The following is a 17058-nucleotide window of genomic DNA, read 5'->3' on the forward strand; positions in this document are numbered from 1 at the left end:
GGATTGTTGTCCTTATAGGAAGAGCTATCTGTGTGTACAGAGAGAAAGTGCCATGTGAGGACACAGGGAGAAGGCAGCCAGATGCAAGCCAGGAAGAGGGCACTTGATCTTGGATCTTCTAACCTCTAGAACTGCAAGAAAATAACTGTCTGTTGTTTAAGCCACTCAGTCTGAGGTATTTTGTCATGGCAGTCCCTCCCAGGAAATGAAACACCATGCAAAGACTTCAAGAAAGGCAGCCATTAGAAGGCTCGACGTAAGGACGGATGTTTGAAAGGACACTTCTGGTTTTATGCTTGGGTGTGTTAAATAGGAGGGCAAGGTTGAGAGCTAAGAGGAAATGAGGTAGGAGGTTATTAAAAGAATCCAGGAAAATCATGGTAGCTGCTCAGACCAGGGTTGTAGCAGTAGAGAATGGTGAGAAGGGGCTCCGTTCTGAATGGAGTTGGAATGTGGAGCCAGTGCAGCGTGCTGGTGGATGGGGTATGGAGTAGGAAAGACAGTAGGGGTGGGGTGGGGGGAGGTGGTGTCAATGGGGACTCTAGGGTTTTTGGCCAAGTACCTAGGAGACCAGAATTGTCGCGCACTAAGATGGGGAAGGTTGTGGAAGGAGGAGCTTGCGTGGATAAACAGAGTTTGATTATTCTTGAAGTTGGAGTTGCCTAGCCAACATCCAGTGGAAATGTTAGGGAGTGCGGATGGAATCATGAGTCCCAAGTTCTGGAGGCTGAGAGGGTTGGAGATAGAAATGTGGAAAACATTAGCATATGGATGGCATTTGAAACCCTGAGATAGCATGATAAAATTTCTAAATAATAAAATGTTAAATATTTATAAGGATATGCATCAGTGAGTTGGGGTTTGGTATCTTTCAGTATTCAGTGTCTTTACAGCAATCCCACTTATAGTCTTTCTCCTCTGTAATTTACTAGTAACATATCATGCCATTATAAAAACGGGATAAGAGGGGGGCCCTGGGTGGCTCAGTGGGTTAAGTATCTGCCTTCGACTCAGGTCATGATATCAGGGTCCTGGAATCAAGCCCCGCATTAGGCTCCCTGCTCAGTGGGGATTCTGCTTCTCCCTCTCCCTCTCTGCATGCTCTCTCTATCTCAATAAATACATACATAAATAAATATTTTTAAAAAATGGGATAAGAGGAGATATCTATTCTCTGTCAGTCCTCTGCAAATGGAGTATTTCGCTCTTTCCATAAATTACAGGGATATCCCAGTTGCCAAATCTATTGCTAGGTTTACTTATCAGCTATTCCACACTTAACTATGTGTTGAGTACTGTGCTAGTAACTAGGGAAACAATGAAAGAGCTTCACCAGCTTCAGGGAGTCATGCATTTTCAACACAGTGTGATAAGGGTGAGGACAGAGACATGCACAGGGAATCTTGGAATCTCAGGGAAGACGGGCCTAAATGGCCTCGCAAAGGCTTCCTAGAGGAGGTGTCATCTGGTGTGGTTTGGAGGCGGAGGGTTGGTATATGCAGGGTGTGCACGGTTGCAGGCCACGGTGACCGCCGGCACGGAGAGGAAAGGGCAGGTTGGTGTGTGTGTTAGAACAACAGGCAGATCAGGGGTTGGGGATACCGGGAGATGCAGGGGTGGTCCACACAGGCTGCTGGGACTTCACAACCCTACGTCTTCAAATTCCTCCTTATGCAACAAAGGGTTAAATCCCACCTTGGAGGGAGGAGGATGGGAGGGGCTACTGAACTGTTTTAACAGGGGAAGTGTTTGCAAATGACTAATGGGTGTCAGAGTCATTTAAGGAAATAACCCCAAAGAGGAGGAGATTTTTGTGTGTCTTCATGTCTTACCATCGAAAGTGAAACACTGCATGGAAATCAACCTTCAGCAATACAGGAATGACTAAATGAATGATGATGTCTCCGCCCCATAATAGTCCATTCACTCAGTGGAATATTACTCAGTCACTTAAAGTGATTGACATGAACAGTATCTTGCACCATAAGAAATGCTTATGATATTAGTGAAACAAACAAACCAGGCTTTATATGCATAATCTGACAGGAGTCACCTAAAATATGTTTACTTAAAGATTAGGAGGAACACACTCAAACGATGGATCTTGGTTATTTTTTGTTTTTCCTCTTACTTCTAAACGTCATGTAATATATGTGTAGATTAGTTTTAAAATTAAAACTAATGAACATATAAACAAGCCAAAAATTGCTTATGAAAAGCTTGACATTTTGGTTACTTTTCATTAATAAAAACCATCTATCATGTGTGATAACATTGTTAGAGTTGAGTGAGGAGATAAAACTCAGTGTTCGTATTCTTTTATTTTGATACAGTACAGGTTTTCCACAGTCCTGGGTGAGGAGTATCAGAGATGTGGCTGGGACCTGCTCGGAAAGCATGTCCTCTGAGAGGGTGACCCAAACACAACTCTGCTCCAGACTCTGGCACACAGGCCATTCCTTTCTTGGTGCTCTCAGTTTGGGTCAAATACTGTTCTCATTACAACTCAGCTCAGTTTTGACTTCATCTCCATAATCCACCGTGCTGAAGTGAGGGGGCAACAGTGTAGGACCGTCTCCCATTTTTCTAATCCACAGAGATTAAAGATATAGCTCCTGCTCTGGAGTAATCGGCCTAGTCACTGAGGAAGACACCGAAACAGGTAGGGAATGGGCCTCTTGAAGGGCTCTGAAGAATAGGTAGGAGTCTACAACCTGGTAAGGGGCAGGATAGGGCATTCCAGGTAGAAGAAAATTATAGCACGTGCACGCGTATGCTCAAAGGCGGGAATGGCAGAGAGAGAAGATTCTGCAGATGAATTTGGGAGGTTAGGATAGGGCCAGATTATGAAGACATTTGAAGTCTCCATTAAGGCACTTTTCCAATTCCACTTGGCAAAGGGGAGCCACTAGTTTTCCCCAGAGGAGTGCCCTTTTTATCTCAGTAGTTAGCAGGATACTCAGAGAGTGATGCAAAAGAGGGTCTGGAAGGAGTGAGACTAAAGGCTGAGGACTTAACCACGCTCATAAGACAATGTGACCTCGGGCAAAGGCAATGGCAGCTGGGAGTCATGCTTTCATTGAAAGAATACCTTCTGAGCATCTGCTGTGAGCCAGGTATTGTGCTAGGCACTGGGGAAGTATTGCAAAAGGGGGGACAGAGAGATCCCTGCCCTTGAGGAGCTTAGAGTATAATGCATTGGAGAGGGAAGGAAGGAAATGTTTCAGTATGTTTCAGAGACAGTATCGACAGGAACTTTCAGTATTCCCTTCAGCGACAAAAGAATAAACTCTGCAAAGTCCAGCAGAAATCACATTGGATAGGCCACCATTCCAAGGCCTACAACATTCATTCTCCTAATTGCAGCTACAGAAAGTCCCCATAAATACACTGGAAAATATAGGCATGGCGGGTATGGGCTTTCCCCCTGGCATGAGAGGTCTGACGTTCTTGGTTTGAGTCATTCCATAAAGGACTATGAGAAAGAAAGGAGTAGAGGCTCGTGGGAAGAAGGAGAAGAATGGAGAAGCAAGTCACATGAGTTTCAGGCTCAGCTCCGCATAGCATTTGCTATGTGCTTTAACACAAGTTACCACCTCACTTGGAGACTCAAGTTCCTCATTTGTCAAAAAGGAAACTGAAGCAGATAATCTCTGAGATCCCTTCTGGTCCTAGAATGTCCTGATGCCATTTTTCTTTCTGAAAACTTCTAAATGAAGGAACATGTTTCCTGGAATGGAATGCCCTCTTCTTCATGTTTTTAAATTTAACTGTATGACACCAACTTACATTTCTATAACTTTTTATACTTTGCCAAATATCTTCCCTGTATATTACCACTTGCCTGTCCCAGTGGCCCCTGACTCCCATCTTTGCAGGGGACTGCGGCTGCAGGAGCAAGAGAGGCGGGAGACAGAGGAAACTAAGTCAACACAAAAGACAAGTGGCAAAGTGAACATTAAGTCAGGCTTTTAGTTCCAAAGTGGTTCTTTTTTTCACTTCAGAAAGCCCAATACATTAACCTGAAAGCCTATTCCCCTGTTCTAATCAATCCATGTTTAGGATTTAACAACTCAAATAGGATGTTAGGGAAGTCAAATAGGTTCAGCACCAAGAACTCACTAAAAGAGAAGAATGACTACATTTTATTGAACCTAATTTGTAAGCCATCTGGAAACATTACCTTCAATGGGACACCCAGAACTAGTGTCTCCGGCTAAGAGACGCTGATAAATAAAGACACCCGCATTTCAGGAACATTAAAGCAGCGTGTTAAACACAGAAAGGTGAAAAATCTAGGGGCACACAAGCTCTGGATGGTCTTTTTATTTCCCCTGGTAATGTTCACAGGAAGATACATGCTTGGCCTCAACAAAATTGGCTGTCAAATAAAATTCCTGTAGAAATTTCCTTGGAGAGAATCATCTTGCAGCAAATTCAGACATGCTCACAATATTTGGTGCCGACGTCAGGTTAATCCTGGTGACTTGCCTTCAGATTCATTCCCAGCATTCGTGGGTTTTGCAAAACTCTGAATATGTGAATTTTAGTTTTCTTTTCCCTAGATGGGAGAAGAATTTCTTCTAAGAGTGCTACAGGGGCAAAAGTAGCAACATGAGGCCTGAGGAGAGAGATAGGGGAGATGGGGAAGGGTGAGTTCACTGCAGAAGAGTCAGCCAGCAGGGTTTTTTGCTTCACCTAAGACTCGGTCTCATTCCCTCTCCCGACATTCTGACATTCTCACACTTTGGCTACGGTTCAGCTTCCCTGTGGATGTATCCCAAACTTGAGTGGTGTAAGTCCCTCCCAGTTCCCTCTCTGTGGTTCAGTCCACAGGATATCTGGATAACTGGATATCTGGACTATCTGGATATCTCTGAAGAATACATGTGTCAGGCCCATTTGTCTACATCTGCTCAGAAGAGATCTTGTGAAAGTCTATCTGTACTCTAATTTTCTTCTCTACCTGATTATCATTATCTATCACCCCTCCTTCTCTCCAAGAAATCTTTAGGGAGCGTCTACTCAACGGCAGGTTCAGAAGCTTACGGGAATAGTGGGCAGATCACAGATTTCAGCCAGACAGGTCTCGGTTCGGTGATTTCTTTTTTAATTCTTAAAGTTAGAGGCTGTAAATAAAGGTTTGGGAAAAAAAATCCCAAAATCCATGGACCTGGCACCACAGAATGCAAAGAGTAAGAGAAGAATACAAACAGACGAGTATGTACACCGTGTTAAGTGATTTCATAAAGAATTTCCCCACTCTGCAGAGGATGCAGACATGTCCACACAGGATTGTAGCCGGTCTTCTTCACCCGTTGGAAAGTGACTCCCTAAACTTAGGTGTCTACTCTGAGGTAGCCTGTCTCAAGCAGTGGGGGCCCGCGTTGACCAGATGCCCTGTAGGACCTCATTAGGTTTTCTTGTGCTGCTCCGAACTAGCAAGTTCCCCTCCCACAGACCTCCCTCTACTCTCATTCTTTGCTTCGCTCTCTTGGTCTGAGCTTGCTCCATATCCATATCCTCCCTCAAGCCCCGATATTCTCTTATCAACCCTTGGTGTCTTCTGGTTCAAATTCATTTTCTCCCCAACACTAACAATCAGAATCCTCATGTTCCAACTCTCTTCGTTGCCTGGAGAGAACATTCAGCTCTTCACACGCATGCAGACCTCCTCCAGCTGTGCCAATTTAATCCTGTTCTGTGGCTTCATTCATTTTGAAGAGGACACCTTTTGCACGTGATGAACATCAACATGTTAAATCTCTGGTAAAGTAATTCTCCTGGGCATTTTTCCCCTCCATTTCATTTTGTCCAGGATGCTGTCATGTCTACTGATATTTCTAGACTTTCCCCTTGAGTTCCTTGGCAATTCATTAATACACACACCCTTCCAACAAACATTTTCTTGAGGACCCACCACGTTCCAGTCATGGCGCTATAGCAAAACCTTGATCCTTGTGAGAAGGCAGGGTGTGTGTGCGTGAGTGTGCATGAGTGTGCGAGTGCACACATGCAGCGAGGGGGAGGGTAACACTGCTATTTCTTCAACTTTGGCTGTTCTTCAACGATAAGTGTGTGCAGGGGAGCAGGGTGAGCGCTGGCCACAAACGTGGCTTTCAGCTGTCACACTCGTCTCCACATCTTTACATGGCAGTCACATACCTGCCAATTACAAAGACTTTTCTAACCAGGTTTGTGAGCTCATAATTCGTTGCCCATGCCACACTTAAGAACAGGATGGCCCCAGGGGCACCTGGGTGGCTTAGTTGGTTAATCACCTGCCTTCATCTCAGGTCATGATCCTGGAGTCCTGGAATCGAGTCCCACATCAGGCTCCCAGCTCTGTGGGAAGTCTGCTTCTCCCTCTGACCTTCTCCCCTCTTGTTCTCTCTCTCTCTCTCGAATATAAGTAAAATCTTAAAAAAAAAAAAAAAAGAATAGGATTGTCCCAGTGTCCTCTATACTACTTACATGGAACGTCTTCTCTGCCAGAGAGGACAGAGAGGCTCTTTCTTTCTTTGAATGGGCATCTATGTTATCCATTCATAACAGTTTCATTTGTATGTTCTTGATTTCATTACTTGGATGTATCACTTTTTAAAACTCACTTCATTATAACTGTGAGCTCCTTTTTGTAGTCATCTCAATAATTGTTCCGTCCTGTTATACTTTTTGCATTCGATTTTTATTAGTTTTAAACTCTGGTTCAAACAGGAGAAATTTTTAGTCATTCTTTCCTATTTAGGTGTTCTGCTCTTTTTGGTCAGCTCTGTAATATTTTTTGTAAGTGATTTTGATCTATATACCGATCTTTAAAGCAACCACTGTTCACTCAACTGCTTCAACCTAAATCTTTGAGAAACAATTTGGGTGAAAAATTACCACGGTAGACTCTGAATAGTATAAGAATTTAGGTTACAACTCTTTCAAGGTATCTATTTTCATTAAAAAATAAGAGTGTTCTGATTGCTACTGTCTTATGAATTCTAAGGTTCAACATCTGATCATAATTGGCATTTCCCTAACCTGAATTAATCTGAGACTGGGGAAACAGATATCCAGAACAGACAAACAGCTCAAACATCCACAGCTGGTCAGGGATCACTGACCTCACAGAGGGCCCGAGAACAGGTAGGTCAGCTATTAGTAAACCTATTTTACAGCTGAAGAAACTGAGGCCCTCAGAAGCTACATAACAAGCAGACACAGTCAAGCTGTCTGTGGTGGCAGAAGACAAGCACAGGTGTTTCGACTTTAAATTCTGTGCTTTCCTCCCACTATACCACACTGCGCCTTGTAAACAGTCAGAATCAAGGGATTGTCTCTCAAGGCATGAGGAGCTTGAAGAGGAGATGGGTCTGAGGAAATGGGATGGCTAGGAGAGTCTCTCTAGTATATTCATATTTATAGGGTTAATTTCATGAAGAGTCCAATTCTGAAGCTTCAAAAGGTGAGAAACCAGAGAGGAAAAATTTCAGTGGGTGAGGTCACAGCCATGAGTTTATGCACACATTTTGGGTTGAGAGGCGCAGAGATCCTAAGGAGAAAGTGAGATACATCCTGGGCTGAAAAACAACATTTTGGCTTACAGATTTAATTTTTTGTGTGTGTCATATCACAGAGAGAGGAAATGGTGGCTGGGAGGTAGGACAGGAATGGACTGCTTTGTGGAGTGTAGAGTTTTCTATTACGAAAAGCTTATGAGCTGCTGTATCAGGTAGAGATCAACCACGGAGGCAGAAACAAGCCCTGGTAGATATACACACATATCCAAACTTGTATAGAATCTTCTAGTGCTTGCTTCTGCTCCTGTTCCTCTGATAAATAAATACTATATACACACACACACACACATATATAGAAAATAAATATGTATGTATTATTTGCTTAAAGAGGAATTTGACCTTAAGCAATTGTGGGATCTGGTTAAGAGGTCTGCGTGTCTGTTGAATCATGTCTGATGCTGAAACTTGAAGTCCACTGGGCAGGCTATTAGGAAGGAAAGATGGACACAAATAATGGGGAGAAGCAGGAGCAGCCGGCCACCCATAAGCATGCGCTGAGACTCCATGAAAACTAACTGCAACCTTGACTTTCACGGCTTCCCAGCTTGCCAATGTGGGTGAGCTGCTGCAGCTGGGGCCTTTTCTCCAAGGAGCTGAACGCACATCTGGATGAGGAGTTGGAGAAGCCGGAGAAGGATCGGAGGAAAGGGAGAGCAGCTGTGGACCCAGATGCAGCTTTGTGCCGACCAGGGGAGTCAGCCGGTCAGCAACAACACGTGTGCTGCAGAGTGGCTGCGGTTCCCTTCTATCCTCCAGTCTCCGAAGAACCTCCCCCATGTTCCACCCTAATTGGAAACATACAGGAAACTGAATTCCGAGTGAGGCAATTCAAGGGAGACATGCTGGCATATCACAAACTGCCATACTATCTGGAAAGAATATTGTATCTGAGGCGGGGTTGACTTAGATGCTCTCCAGATGCCCAGCAGAAGCTCAGTGTTCAGTACCCAGGTCACTGTCTGGCTGGGGAAGACTTCCTGTGCACCCACACACTTGGCTGCTTTCAATGCCTACATCACTAGGGATTTCCATGTTCTAAGCCAACCAAAGAATGGGAGGGTGTCTTTCTAGTGTCTCCCTTCCTTGTTGCCAAAGATCAACACATCTGCTTCTTACATTTCAAGGATATATATATATATATATATATCCTTATATGTTATTATAAGCAATGGCAGCTAACATTCACTGGTAATCTATAATGTGCCAGACTCTCTCTCATTCACTTTCTCATTAAATTCTTTTAACAATCTTGTATGAAAAGTATTATTACTATAATTTACTGTAATTTTACTAATGTGAAAATTCAAGCCTAAAGAAGTGGATTTGCTTGATGTTTGACAGCTATTATGTGTTGGAACAGAGAATTCCAATCTAAGACATTCAGCAAACATGACCACCAGCAACATGACCACCAGCAAAAATACCAGATATAGAAAGCTGCCATGTGGTTAAGAAAACGTTCCAAATTTTTACAACTGAACGGCCCCCTCGCCCCGTATCAAGGATCTCCTACGTCCAACTGAGTTGAAGGATGTGTGATTTTATCAGAAGAGGAAAGATAGAAGTGTAAATAGAATCTGAGAAAATAAAACAAACAAGGGGGAAAATAGGAGGCACCAAAGAGATGAATTCACAAAGGAAGGTAAAAGGGAGGAAGACTGGTGTGAAAAAAATTTTCCTGTCTTATTACTATCTCACTATGATGACGTGATGGCTAGAAATGAATGCAAATGGACACATGTCGTTAACACAATAAATAGTGAGCCAATAGCTCAGTTACGTCAATTGGTAGCTTTCAAGCAATTTTAAAAGTAAGTGACATAAAAGCTCCAAAGAACACACAGGAATGGGGACAGTAGTTGTAGCAATTATTCAGAGTTGGGTCCCTGGGGATGTCTTCTGTGCATGCTCTGGATCGGTCACTACAGGGCTGGCTAATGAGAATAGGCAGGCAGTCCCTCAAGTCCACTTCCAGGAGACAACAACAGCACAGAAGCCTCGGAAAATCACCGAGGGCATGCCGGGGTGCAAAACTCAGGTTGCTGAGTGTGCTGCTCTCAAACCAGCATCTGCAATGTGCAGCTGGGCGGCTCTGGTTCCTTGAGGCTGGGAGCAGCTGCTTGGCGCAATGCCCAGCCTCCAACCCCTGCCCTCCCAGCACAGGGCTGCTCATCTTCTGAGACACCCTCCCTCTCAGCACTGACCCCAGTATTGCTCTTCCGGATTTCTGTCTGGTCTGCCCCATCCCTGTTTACTTCTCTGAGCTCCTTGAGCAGAAGGTCTATATCCTGCACTTTCCCACATTTCTATTAACGACATTACAAGCACCTTGGGAACCCTCTACATCTTAGTCACTGTGCTGCTCCCTCTTCAAAGTGCATGCCCCCCAACTCTGCGAAAGCCCGGAAGTCCTTCCTTTCCAAGGCCTCTCAAAATCCTCTGTTCTTCTCTGTCTCCACTGACCCTGCCCTCGTTTATCTTCTCATCATCTCTTCCTAGGAATAGATGAATAATCTTCAAACATCTCTTCTACTACCTTCAATGCATGATTTGTCTTTGCTTCAAAGGGACAGGACTTTCTTGAATTGGAGACATGGTACTTAGGACTGCTCCCGGAGGTGAACATCCAGGCCTCCATCTCCCTCCAAAGCATGCTTCACTTTTTTTTTTTTTTTAACACCATGTGAACATTTTTTTCCCAAAGTAGTGCTTTCTTCTTTGGCCTATTGATTCACCCTCCCCACATGAATAAGCCAGAAAGAATCCTACAGAGCCCTTCAACTTTGACCCACACAGGAACAGAGATCGCTGAGCAGCCCCAGTGTTTAAAATGCAAGGACTTTTAAAACAACAAAACATACCAATAGGTGATATGGCCACCGCCCACCTATGTATTTCCACCCTTCAAAGCTCTTTTGGATACACGGTCCTTAACGATCACAGAAGATGGACAGTATTGTTCCCATTGTATAAATAATACAACAGAGTCTTGGAGCATTATGACGGCTTGGGCTACCTCTCACAGCTGGTTAGTAGCAGAGTTCAAGAATAAAATCTTGAATTTCCAGTCTAGGTAAGGTGCACATCTGAGAAAGCTTTTACTCCATTATTCCGAGTGTTTACTGATTTTAAACTTTTACGTCATCACATATCGATATATTTTCAACCTCTGTCTATAGACAGAATGCATTAGAGAGACTTATTACACAGGTAATCTAGAAAAGATGACTGTTTTCAGAAGCTACTGCTCCCCAGTCCTCCTTAGGTAGAAAACCTTAATTTGTCTTTCCAAATTCACTCCACCTCAGAGAATAGCTTTGTGGATGGAAAAGCAATAATAAAAGACCAAACTCTGTCCAGCTGCAAATGATCAGCCTCTTCTCTCCATTGTGGTATATTACAGGCTTCCCTCAGGTCCGTGGCTGCTTACGTGCCTGGTGAGCTAGTCTGCATAACCCGGCCAGATAGAGGGGAGAGTGCACCCCCCCCCAATCCCAGCCCCTATTTCTCATTTAACTCTACTCATTAGAGGAGGCTGGGGCACAAGCCAGGTTAACATGTCAATAAGTCACCAAGGAAATGCAAAAATTGACAGCTGAGGAAGCCCAGCTCCCAGCCTTCTCCACTACAGAAACCCTGGCGGAACAGGTTTCTCAGCCTCCTTGCCAGGTCACTTAAATGAGTAGTGACATTTGAGTCCCGGAGAGTAATTAATTTCCTCTGTCTCCAATAGCACCTCATATTTTTAATGAATTTTTACAAGTCTCAGATCCTCCTGCCTTCCAGCTCCCTCCCGAGTCCCGTTGTTCCCCAAGGTCCCATAACGAATAGCTCCCACTTCTATTTGCCTTGCAAACTCACATAAACTGGAAATGATAAATACATTATCTGGGCTTTTTAACGGACCATTGTTTAATTTTCTATGCTTGTCTGGTTGGAGAAGAGATGAATATTACCTTGTGGAGAATAAGATTTCTATTCTATTTAAGGGAGGCTGAGGAGTAATCTATGGCAGGAAAGCAACACTCTGTTCATCCTAATAGGCAGTGCTAATTAAAAGTGGTCAGAAGGGACATCAATCTACCCAGTCTGTGACTCATTCAGCATTATCCCTGGTAAACAAGAAATAGATACTGCAATGAATGCTTCTAATTTGTCAAAGGAATAGGCATTTTCAATTGTGCCTTCTTGGCTCCCGGTATGAAGTAGAGATTTCAGTGTCGCCATCATTTAAAAGTTTAGGACCTCAAAATAATAATACTTGTTCCTTAAGCTTGTAAATCTCCAAGTCTGTTTTCTGCGTAGAAACATTTATCTTACACGGTTTGACTTCAGTTTCAACAACTGAGAACAGTTCCTTCTGTTGGTAAATATATTAAAACAGAGGGCATTTGAGGAGAGCTAATATGGTTGTGCTTAAAATCAAACCAATTTGAGACCACCTACTGGGAGAGCCAGAAAATCCAGACAGGAAAACTTGAAACTCCTAATGACGCTTACTAGGTGCTTAAAGAAAAGAAGAAAGGGAATCAATATTCCCTTTCTCTAACTGCAAACACAAAGTAGGCAGGAGAAGAGCCATCCTAAGCAGCTACTCCCAAAGGTGCCATGAACACTCCAGGAGGTTTTAAGGAGGAACACAAAACACAAAAGCCATCACTTGGACTCAGAGACATCTGTGAGTCGTCTTCCCAGAGAGGAAGATTTCCCTAATAACCAGCAAGTCGACCAGCCTCAAATATTTACCTTTGTGTTGTGCAAAAGAGTCGCTCAATCATGAAGACTTATAGCCAGGGTTCACCACCATGTCTTGCTGGATGCTGAAAAAGAATAAAACAAGATGTTTAAGAAAGTAAACAATTATTTAATGGGCTTGCTTTCCTTCCCTCCCTTTCACTCAAGAAGCATTTACTAACTGCTTACCACATACCAGGCACTGGATATACAAGGTGGGTAAAACAAAGGCACCACCACTAACAAAGGAAATCAACAAAGACAGCCCATTTTAAGTGCTCCGCAAGAGGCGGGTACAGAATGCCTCTTGAAGGATCAGGATATATGTGTGTGTCTGTGGGTATCTCTTCCTCAGGAACATGTGTGTATACACTCACATGCATATCTACACATACACAGAAGTGTGTAGGAATTTTTTAAAACATTATTTATTTATTTATTTGAGAGAGAGAGAGAGAGAGAGAGAGAGAGCACGAGAAGGGGGGAGGGCCAGAGGGAGAAGCAGATTCTCTGCTGAGCAGGGAGCCTGATGCTGGGCTCCATCCTGGCACTCTGTGATAATAACCTGAGCTGAAGGTAGCTGCTCAACCGACTAAGCCACCCTGTCGCCCTTTGTGCAGGAACTTTTTAAAGACTGTATTTATTTATTTGACAGAGAGAAAGAGAGAGAGAGATCACAAGTAGGCAGAGAGGCAGGTAGAGGGGAAGGGAGAAGCAGGCTCCCTGCTGAGCAGAGAGCTGGATGCGGGACTCGATCCCAGGACCCTGAGATCATGATCTGAGCCGAAGGCAGAGGCTTAACCCACTGAGCCACCCAGGTGCCCCCCTGTGTGTAGGAATTTTTAAAGAACTTCTCTAATTTGTAATTCATCTGACTCCCTTAAAGGCTTAGGCTCTTGCCTTGAGATCAGTAAAGAAGAGGGTACTGGAGAAAATGTCAAGAGTCTTAAAAGCGATCATACCCTTTCATCTGTAATTCACCTTCAGGATTCCTTCTCAAGGAAATAATCATTTATGCAGGCCAATATTTATGCACAGAGATTATCAACACAATGTTATGTGTAAGAGGGAAATAACTGATATGGGAATGATAAAGTGAATGTTAGTATTTCTACATGGAAGAATATTATACACGTATAAAAATAATTTTTATAATTTTCAGGATATGAGAAAATATGTGTAATATAAGATTACTAAATTTGAATACATCCATGTAGAAATTGGTCTTAAAAAATATACCAGCTCTTTAACAGTGACTATAGGTTATTTTTCCCTTGATTTTATGCTTTCCAAGTTTTCTACAAAGATCATGCTTTATTTTCTATACAGTAAATAAATTTACAGATAGAAGTTTCAGGTGCAACATCGCCATTTCTGTGTCACTTCTCCTGCATCCCCCTATTAAACGGCGGACTCCATGCTCTCCAGCACCCATTCCAATCTGCAGGTCACACTGTACTGGGATTGCCATTTCTACCTCTGGTTCTCTCTAGTCTTAGTAACCCTTATTTCCGTGCTCGCTTCGGCAGCACATATACCCTTATTTCCTAGGAACGTAGCCCAGAGATGAGTTCATGATCAGCACTTAACGTTTGCTGCATAAAAGAATGAATGAATGATGAATGAATGAATGAATGAAGACTTAATAAATGGAACTGACTTGACGAAAATTACATTAAGAAAAGTGTTCATTCAAAATAATTGGTGACAATAAAAGTTAAGTTCCATTTGGATTCACAGAAGATAGAAGAAGATGGAAAGCAGAGAGATAATCATTTTTCAAGGGAAGACAGTGAAACTAAAAAAAAAAAAAAAAAAAGAGGGAGAAAGAGAAACTCAACATAATGGAATATCACAGCCTACTGATCTTCCAATATATTCCAAGACCAAAAATCTGCTTAAGGCAGGAATATTTATCTAGTAATAACATCCCATTATGGCAGATATTTTACATGTTTGGGTTTACATATACATACTCCAAGAAGATACTTCTTATTAGTTTTAATCAGCAATGGCTGGTTGACTCAATATTCAAAGAAAAGAAAAGCTAAAGAATAGATTACTGTAGATAGATTACAAATTCAACTTAGCTTATTCATAAAACTAGTCAAATAGACCCAGGAAATTAAGTTACAGTAGTATTTTTCTGGAGGTGGATCTGGTTTGAATCTCATCTCTCTTTTGAGAGATGGAAAATCTTGGGCAAGTTATTTGACCTCTGTCAGGCTTAGTTTTCTTACATATAAAATGGGATAATAACAACACCAACCTGGTAGGATTATTATCCGAAACAAATAAATTGAGAGGAAAGCATGGCTTTCAAAGTAGACTTCAAGCTCATGCTTTTTTACATCACAAACTGGAGCTCATAACATAGATCAGCCTTCTGCCTTATTATGTGCCTTGGCGTATGTTGAACACCGCACAGATATGACCTCATTTCATCCTCAGAATAGTTGTTATGAGGAGATACTATTTTTCTGCTTTATAATTGTTTTTATTTCTCTAATGTTGGTAGTACTGTCCCCTCTTTCATTTCTGATTTTGGTTATTTGAGTCTTCTCTTTTTTCTTAATCAATCTAGCTAGAAGTTTGCAAGTTTTGTTGATCTTTTTGAAGGCCAACTCTTGGTTTTGTTGATTTCCTCTATATTTCAAAACTTTAAATTCAATTAGTCAACATACAATAGTACATAATTAGTTTCAGATGTAGAGTTCAGTAGTTGGTCAGTTGCAGATAGCACCCGGTACTCATCCTATCACGTGCCTTCTTTAATGCCCATTACCCAATTACCCTATTCTCCCTCCCACCCCCCTCCAACAACGCTCAGTTTGTTTCCTAGCGTTAAGTCTCTCATAGTTTGTCTCCATGTCTGGAAAGATTTCCTCTATTTTATCTCATTTTTCCATTTTGAAGATGAGAAAACTGATGCCCAATTTTTTTTTTTAACATTCCATTCATTTATTTGACACAGAGATCACAAGTAGGCAGAGAGGCAGAGGGAGAGAGAGAGAGAGAGAGGAGGAGAGGAAACAGGCTCCCTGCTGAGCAGAGAGCCCGATTCAGGGCTTGATCCCAGGACCCTGAGATCATGACCTGAGCAGAAGGCAGAGGCTTAACCCACTGAGCCACCCAGGTGCCCCCTGATGCCCAATTTTAAATAGTTATTAAGTATGAGAGTCAAGATTCAAACCTCAAACATCAGGTTCCAAGTCTAATCTCATGAAGTGTTATGAAAAGAAGGTACTGAATCTGGGTTTGCATCCAGTCATGATTAGCGACAAAATTCAGTTTACGATTTTGCGATGTCACACCGTATTATTTGATATGCTATGGCTTGAACTTTATTCCCTGCCAGTCACACTTAAGTACCCTCCTATTTCTTTTCTTATTAACTATTTCAAGCATGAAGTTGAGTATAGACACAATTATAACCAAAACTTACGTACGGTCACCCAGCCTTATGAGATATTGCCATTCTGTCAAATTTACTTCAGATATTTTCTTTTAAAAATAAACACTATAAATATAAGCAAGTTATCCCATGAATTCCTTCCTAATTCCACAAAAATAACTCAGGCCTAAATTTCCATGTACGTTTTTCTGCTTCTAATACATGCTTGCATCCACAAAAAACATGTAGCAGTGTTTTGCACGTTTTAAAACTTTAAATGCTTTCCCACTGTGGACATCCATCTGAACCTTGCTTATTTTCTTAAATATGCTTTAAAGATTTTGCTGCTTTGATAGAAGTGGCTTCTTTCATTTTAACATTTAGATAGTATTTTATATGTTTATATTCTGACTTATTCATAGGGATGAACACTTGGGCTGTTTCCAAGATGTGTAAAAAGGAGTAATGCTGCAGCGGACATTGCTAAAGTTACTGGACGCATATACGTGAGATTTCTCTGTGGTGTAGGCATCTTCAGAGTTCTCAGATGTAACACGTGACTCTACAAAGTGGCAGTAGCACTTCATACAAATGAGTTCATAGCATCACCAACATTTGCTATTGCCAGGCTTTTAAATTTTCCCAAAATGATGGCTATAAAATGCCTTATATTTTAGCATGGATTTCTCTAATTACTAGTGGAGATTGAACATTCTTGCATTGTTTTTAATTTATATTTTTCTATTAGGTTTCTTCTGCTGCTTTTATATATGCCCATGTTTTTCTATTGAGTCGTTAGAGGAGGGAGACCATGCACCCTAAGCAAAGAGAAGCTGAATGCCTAGTGTGTCATATGCTCATATGTGTCGTGGACAAAGCAAAAGCAGAGGGGGTCCTAAAGAGGGCTGAGGTGGGACCTCAAGTTCAAACAAGGTAGTTAGGGGAAGACTTTACTCAGAAGGTGACATTTATTAAGTCCTAAAATTGGTATGGGCCCTGTCAACTGTGATGCATCTGTCCATTTGCCCATCCATACACACACACACACACACACACACACACACACACACACATAATGGATATATATACACACACATATACATATATAATTTCATTATTATTCATAAATATTTGCTGAGACCCTAATTGTACCAAATACTGCTTTGATCATTGGAGATTTAATAACAAACTAAACAGATATCCCTGCCCTCATGAGCTTACATTTCAGGAAACAGAGACACTAAACAAAGCAATAAAGTATGCCAGGTGGTAAGTGCCATGAAGAAACACAAAATTAGGGAAAGACCATCCAGCGTGTGTTAATACCTGATTTAATACACAAACTGAAAAATCTAAAGGAAC

General features: G+C 42.1%; 1 protein-coding gene across 5 annotated transcripts in view; it reads right to left on the bottom strand.

The window, feature by feature from the left end:
* The window catches only part of DAB1 (DAB adaptor protein 1), a 1141240-nt gene that overhangs the window by 583585 nt on the left and 540597 nt on the right, over window positions 1–17058 (bottom strand). For all 5 annotated transcript variants that reach the window (XM_059136979.1, XM_059136977.1, XM_059136982.1 and 2 more), the window contains exon 4: window positions 12315–12388. The gene's annotated coding sequence lies outside the window, so the exon portion shown is untranslated. The remainder of the gene's footprint in view (window positions 1–12314; window positions 12389–17058) is intronic.

Source organism: Mustela lutreola, chromosome 10, assembly GCF_030435805.1.
Source record: "Mustela lutreola isolate mMusLut2 chromosome 10, mMusLut2.pri, whole genome shotgun sequence".
NCBI lineage: Eukaryota > Metazoa > Chordata > Mammalia > Carnivora > Mustelidae > Mustela > Mustela lutreola.